The sequence below is a fragment of the Nicotiana attenuata genome, chromosome 12 (genome assembly GCF_001879085.1).
Source record: "Nicotiana attenuata strain UT chromosome 12, NIATTr2, whole genome shotgun sequence".
NCBI lineage: Eukaryota > Viridiplantae > Streptophyta > Magnoliopsida > Solanales > Solanaceae > Nicotiana > Nicotiana attenuata.
The window spans coordinates 40,802,493-40,809,807 of record NC_032000.1 but is presented as its reverse complement, the minus strand read 5'-3'; the positions used below and the strand labels follow the sequence as shown (position 1 = coordinate 40,809,807).

Here is a 7,315-nt window from a genome sequence, read left to right as displayed (position 1 = left end):
CTCCTCATCATCAGAATCCTGTGAGCCACAAAGTGAACTCAGCTTGTGCATCATCCGCGAGAGAAACTTGCTTTTCTTTTTTTCATGTTCCTTGAATTTCATCTGTCGCCTTTCAACTTTTCCTTGCCTCTGTCTCAAGTCTTCTAATCTGGTCTTGATTGCCTTTTGATCCTGCACTACATCATCCAAGGTCGTTGGCTTCTTCTTGCCATACCTAGTCGAAGTGCCCTCACCAGATGGTCCAGAGGGAAGACCTGCGACAAGCTGTCGAATGTGAGAATCAACACCTGCAATCTGATGGGAAATATGGCGCATAGTGGGAGGACCGGACTGGAGGGGTCCCATAGGGTCAAAGGATCCTGCTGTAGCTTCGGGGGCACCACCGGATCCCTCGGCGAACCCATCAAACTGCCCAAATGAAGGAGATAGCACATCAATCCTTCTTTTCTTCTTCTTGCCGGATGCCCCTCTTCGAAGCAATGGATAAATTGCAACGGCAGGGTCCTTCTCAACATCAGTCGGGCTCAGTGGCACCTCAGCATCATAGCACAACTGAGTGATCAATGAGGGGAAGAATAGGCTTCTAGACCTTCCATTGCAAGCTTCCTCAATTTCACTCACGATGTGTTGGCCCACATTTACTGGCAAGCCATCCATAATGGCAGCAATCATCAATGCCTTCTCAGGCATCACTTCAGTCTCATTTCTGGATTGCACAACCCTGGCACAGATAATGGATAGCCAAATCTTGGCTTCCCCAGTGAATTCATACGAATCAACCCCTTTATGAATCCTTTCCCAAGTCGGTTGCACCCCGTTGTGAAGCTTTTCCACCAACCACTGCGTTCCTCTCTCTCTTCCTATAGCTCTGTATGTCTCATTATCAACATTAGGAAGCCCATAATGTGCATTTATCACCTCGGGGCCAAAGTTAATCCGCTTGCCTCTAACAAAGGTGAATACATCCCCCCGGAAATCAGTCTTCAAGGCATTTGCATAAAACTCTCGAACTATTGTGTAGTTCGCTTTGACTGGTTCAGGAGCAAAGCATATCCATTCACTGTCAATCAGTCTTTGGAAGAATTCCGGCGTCTTAGCCTCCACGTTGTCCAAACGGATGCCCCGTTATTTGACATTGCTCTTTGACATGAGCTTGTCATAATTCCTTTCACATTCAGCTGCCATGAATCTCGTCGCATCAAAATACTCCTCTTCAATTTCATGTTGTACTTGCACATTTTCAACATTTTTCGAGGCCATTTTATGTACAAAGTACCTACAAATGGTAACCAAATGTTAAACGCATTAACGAGTACTTTATACACTGTATTATTATGCATTTAGGCCAAAGAAAAGGAGCAGAAAGCATCAGGGTGAAATTCTGCATAGCTACTGTTTTTGCACTACTGAGGCTAAAGCTATGAGATCGCAGACAAAGGCTTGCAATCGCACAGTGCAAAAAAAATTTCTCAAAATTTAATGTTATGCGTTCGCGGAGAACCAAATGCGATCGCATAGGGCAATTTTTCACAGCGCACAATTTAGACCTATGCGATCGCGGAACAGTCAACGCGATCGCATAAGGCTTCCAGCCTCGCCCCGTTTTTGTTCGTGTATGCATTTTCACAAACACATGAGGGGCATCAGTTCTTCATGGCAATTTTGAAGAGATTACACACAGACCCACCCCCAAATATTTCAACAATTGAGCACTCACTCTCTCAACCAACATTACCCATCATTCTCACCCAAAAATTTAAAATTCTAGCCCTAAACAAGAAGTAGAGAAAAAGAAGAAGAAGAATGGTTGTTCTTTCACCTTGTGAGCACCAAGAATGGAATTTGAAGGGGTTAGAGTTAAGAGATTACATACCTTGAGAGTGGAGATGGAAAATTGCAAAAGTCTTGAAGATTTGAGATGATTTGAATTTTTGGGGCTTAAGCAGTGAGGGAATTCTATTTTGAGCACAGGGATGATTTTTTTTTACGTTTTCAGGGCTTTTTGTATTTTTCACTTACCGAACATTATGCGACCGCGGGGAACCTGTTGCGATCGCATAGTGTAAAATATTTGGGAACTTGCGATTGACTGGTCAAATGTGCGATCGCATAGTAGGTTTCTTACCTACTGAAATGCGATCGCATTGCTTTTGTTGCGATCGCATAGTGCAACAGTCTGCAGCACTGCATTTTTGCACCAGCTACTGGTTTGTGGCTGCCCGGTCACCCGACCTGCTCAAATCAACTCCGAAAAATCTGAAACTTGGCAGATTAGTTACAAATAATATTCTAAGCTATTCGACAAAATAAAATTTCAAAAATGACTAAAAATTTAAAAAAAATGATGGGTTGCCTCCCACCAAGCGCCGCATTTAACGTCGTGGTACGACGCAAAACAACTTTACCACTTTTCTCGCCACTTGGATGATATGAACTGGGCACCTAACTTGGAATCAAGCTTGTGACCACGAGCGATGGGGGGTGGTAAGTTGATGATCAAGCCAATCCTTAACTTCTTCATTTTGCACTTCTTGGCTCTCATGTGAGGAATGCCATTTTGTTTTCTTGTTTCCTCAAATTGTAAAATGTATGGTTGTTGCCTTTCCTCCTCGCAATCCCTCATTGACTCGTGTAGTTCAATTTCCATATCACCACACAATTCCAACGTTGAAAAATGCTTGGAATGTGACTTCAAGCCTTCACTTCGCAATTTTTCTATTTTGACATCCTCTTCTTCCCCCGGATTACGCCAAATTACGCCAAATTACGCCAAATTGTTCCCCGGCAACAGCGCCAATTTTGATGACGTCCAAATCCACTACTAAAAAGTAATACACAGGGTCGCATGCAATATAATTTACCCAACTATGAGTCGGGGTCGAATCCCATAGAGAACAATGTGTAGGCGATTAGGAATGTAAGAAAATTATCGCTTAACGTGCAGTGCCAAACAATAAGAATTTGGTTTTGAAAATATTTATATCTAAATGCGAAAATGTAAACTAACCTAGAAAGCAAGTAAAATGATCAATGGCTACAAGTATGGTTGCATCGGGAATTACACTCAAGTAACGATCCAATGTACTTCATGATTTTATAAATATGAGCGAGTTTATGTTAATTAGCCACAGATAATAATTCTTAATTAGCTTCTTCCGAAGTCTAACAAGACTTTCTAATTGAATTATCCCTAAAACAATTAGAAGATTAAGCACACGCGGAATGGCTACAAGTAGTTCAATCCTATCCCTAGGTAGAATCTATAAAATAAGAATTAACGCCTCAAGTTCTTGTTAATTAATCTTTCCCAACCCCAAATTATCTTTTCCAAAATTAATTCAGAGTTAATGGACGAGTTCTAGGGTTAGCTAATCCCTTTGGAAACATTAAAGAACAAGAATAATTAAAATAACAATAACTCACTTCATAAATAAATAAAAATCATTCAATACATAAGCACAACAAGGTATTTAATCCACACTTTAAACATGAATATTTCCATAAATAAGATTTAAGTGTTGAATAAAATACTACACACTTAGATATACAATAAAAAACAAGAAAATGAAGAAAGCAACATAAATGGGTAAGAAATTCTCAACCAAAAGCTTCAATCTTCAAGACCAAAGTGTGTGTGCAAAGCCCTAGCTTCCAAAACTTGTTCTCTCTAGCCCTAAGAACTGAAAATAAGCCAAAGATATGCCAAAGATGTGCTTGGTCATGTATAAAAATGGTTTGGGGATTACAAACGTGAAATTTCATTTTTTCCCAGAACTGCCCAGAAAATACACTATGCGTTCGCATTAGTGTAACCGCGATCGCAGAGAAACGATTTATTTTAGCTATGCGATCGCAAATGTCGTTCTGCGTTCGCACAGGTCTGTTGACCATCCGCTGACCAGGCTTTCTTCTTTGCGTTCGCACCAGTATATATGCGTTCGCACTGCTTCACTTTTGTTGACTTATGCGATCGCATACCCATTCTTGCGATCGCATAGAGTAAAAACTGGGCAGACATTATTTCTCCATTTTAGCTCCTTTTTGACTTGTTTTTACTTGGTTTCTTCACCATTACCTCTAAATCACATACAACCTGTAATATAGAAGTAAATGACATTAAATACACTATTTTATCATTCAAACATAGCAAAAGTATAGATTTAAAGACAAGATAAGTTGGTAAAATACCAACGTATCACCTAGACTGGGAATAATACAGTATTCCTCGTATCTTTCGAGTCTAATATCATCATTTGGTTTTTTAGAGAATTTATCCGAGTACAAGTTTTTCTTGGCACTTCAAAAAATTATTTGAGTGCTCATACTTAGTCTTTTAGACTTAAAATATACATTTGAATGCATCGTTACTTGTGCAATGTCTAAAGTTGCACCTTTGGGTGTCTAACTTTCAAATAAAAGAGAGCTCTTTTATATACTTTAAACGCTATGAATAGGACGTCTCCTTTTCATTCGGGCGTAAAATAGGATCGATTGATCCGAGTAGACTTTTAGTCTGAGGGATTATTAATCCCGATAGGATTTACAAGAGTATTGACCCCATTAAGATTTACGGGAGTATTGATCCCGGTAAGACATTGAGTTTGAGGGAATATTGATCCCAAATAAATATATATCTTAGTAGATTTGTCCTGAAGAGACATTTAATTCGATTGGATTTGAATCCAAATTGGAGTATATGAACATACTTCCAAGTAGAGAGGAACACATGTCCGAAATAATATTTGAGATTTACGGGATAATCGATCCGAGTCATAATACAATTAGCCATTAAGAAAGGCTTATATTTCGCTTGAATGGTCGTTGTTGGACCGAATATAAGTTGCGTGTTTGTTCAAAGTGAACTTTATTCTGGTGGCATATTTGCATACCTTTATCTTGACTTAGATGTAAAACTCTCGTTTTTTATCGTGGGATTCTTGACTCTGACATGGAGTTCTCGATCCTTTTTGTGTACGTGTAGTATACGTATTTTTGAAGAACTCATTCAACACTGTTTGAAGTGTTTATGCTTGATATGNTTATGAAATTAAATAATAAATAAATAGTAATAAAATTACTTTATCTTGGATCTTGGGCGGATAGCGGGAATCGAACCCGCATCTTCTCCTTGGCAAAGAGAAATTTTACCATTCGACCATATCCGCATTTTTTTGTTCTTGATACACAATATGTACCCACATATATGATATATAACCGGATCTTTTTTGTGCAGTGCCGGGACACATATTCTCTTTCGGAACGATTTCCAATATAGGTTTTTTATTTAATTGTATTCTTTTATCAAATATTTTGTACTCTGGTTGGGAACTATGGAGGTTCCAAAATGTTGTCGAGGATCATGCCATATCTTGATTTGAGCTATTCATACTGACTTTGATGAGTTTTGATTTAAAGCCTTATTACCGGAGTAATTTTCACTGCTTTCTTTATAAATTTCTCCCATCATATATTTTATTTGTTTCGCCCATGTGGCATTTTAGCTTTTGGAGCCTTGAATATTCTCAAATATAATTCTCCTTCAACAAGGCAGGCAGTACGGGATGAGACGCACTCGGAGTTATCGAGAGCATGCTTGTCTTAGGGTAAAGTCCCATTCTGCAAGTAATAAATGAATTTATTATGCCAATTCAAATTAAATTAGTCAGGCTTACCTCATTTTCATTCTAATTGATGATAGATCAGGGATCGCCTAAATAAGAGATGGATCAATCTCGAGACTGTTTGATCCGGAAACGATATTTCTCAATAAGTCCCCGGCGTTGCTTTCGGAGTCAGTGATATCAGCAATAGATCCGAGACTAGTACATCTCGCTCGATTTTCTTGGGCTTCATAGTTTTCTTGGATTTGATCAATCGTTAAGTTAATTTTTGCTCTGAGTCCCCAAGCTAATTTAAGCCCTGTAGCATATGCTTCATACTCGGCTTTGTTTTTAGTAATAAAATAACTTTTATGAATTATCTAACTACTTTCCCTGATAGGCATTAAGCATTGTCCCTAACTCGGAAGTTTAGTACTTGTGGACCTAATTGTGTAGAAGGTCCAGATCCCGAGAATTATCCCAGAAATAATATGTTGGGGTAATATATTCGAGCTAAGATTAATCATGAAATCTGCTAAATTTGTGATTTTATAGCCGTACGTGACTGATAAACAATATCATATTCACTTAGTTCGACTACTTATTTAGCTAGCCTTCCTGACAGTTCATGTTTATGCAAAATATTGCGCAATGAAAATATAGTGACTACGGGATTGAATGACATTGAAAATAAATCCTTAGATTTAGGGCAACTACAATTAATGCCAATTTATCAAAATGTAGATATGTAGTTTCCGTATTTAAGAGCATTTTATAATAGATAGGAGAATGTGTACCTTTATCTTCTTGAATTAAAATTGCATTTACCGAGACATCAGAGAGAATTTGGTGTAGCTGCAATCATCTTTCTCCTCAGAATTTTGAAAGTAATGATGCGTTGTTGTTAGATAGCAAGTTCGAATGATTCGACTTTTCGGAGTAAACCGATCTTTCGAAGTTCTGTAAATTTATCTTTTATTATTTGACTCTAGTTTCTTCTTTTGCTTAACCGGATTATACCGCGGGTCAATATTGAGCATATAAACCTTTTCCTCCGGGGGTATACCTGTTATGTTAGCATGGAGGCAAGAAAAGCAATTTTTGCTAGCATGCAAAAGTTTAATCAACTTACCTTTAAATTCGGTGTCGAGTCTCGGCCAACACAAACCTTCCTATTTGGGAAGTCAATGATAATTTCTAGTTCTTCAGCATTTGGCCTCGTGGCTTGCTTTCGAAAATATTTGTATAATTGTCCAAGGTTATTAATGAACCTTCCTTTCTCGTGGTCTATTCCATCCCGCAGCTATCTCTTCTTTTTCAGTTGTTAGGTGTGATATCTTTGTAAGCAATCTCGTGGGTGTTTTACCCATGTTCCTCCTAATCTTCATTCTTCTCCTATGAAATTTTACAATTTAGCAAGGTAATTCCTTACCTGTTCGAGTAGATCCGGATCTTTTCCAACCCGTGAAGAAAATCTCGTATCTCTTTACTCGGACCTGTTTTTTAGATTTTTGCATTTAGATTCGGATCACCCAAGAATCACATCTGTTTGATCTCCGGGCCTGTTTTTGGACATCTTATTAGTGTCGATTTGATTTACCGTGTCTTCTTCTATGTAAATCCCGGTGCTGTAACGGTTATGCATATTATTCTCGTAGGATAGATAGGAATTCCCGGAGGTGTTCTATCCGCTCGTTCTGTTCCTTGATCTGTTT

At 38.5% G+C, this 7,315-nt stretch overlaps 1 non-coding gene across 1 annotated transcript; it reads right to left on the bottom strand.

Annotated features, from left to right (window-relative positions):
- TRNAG-GCC lies at window positions 5,095–5,165 on the bottom strand. Its single transcript has one exon. It is a non-coding gene; the product is annotated as a tRNA-Gly (tRNA).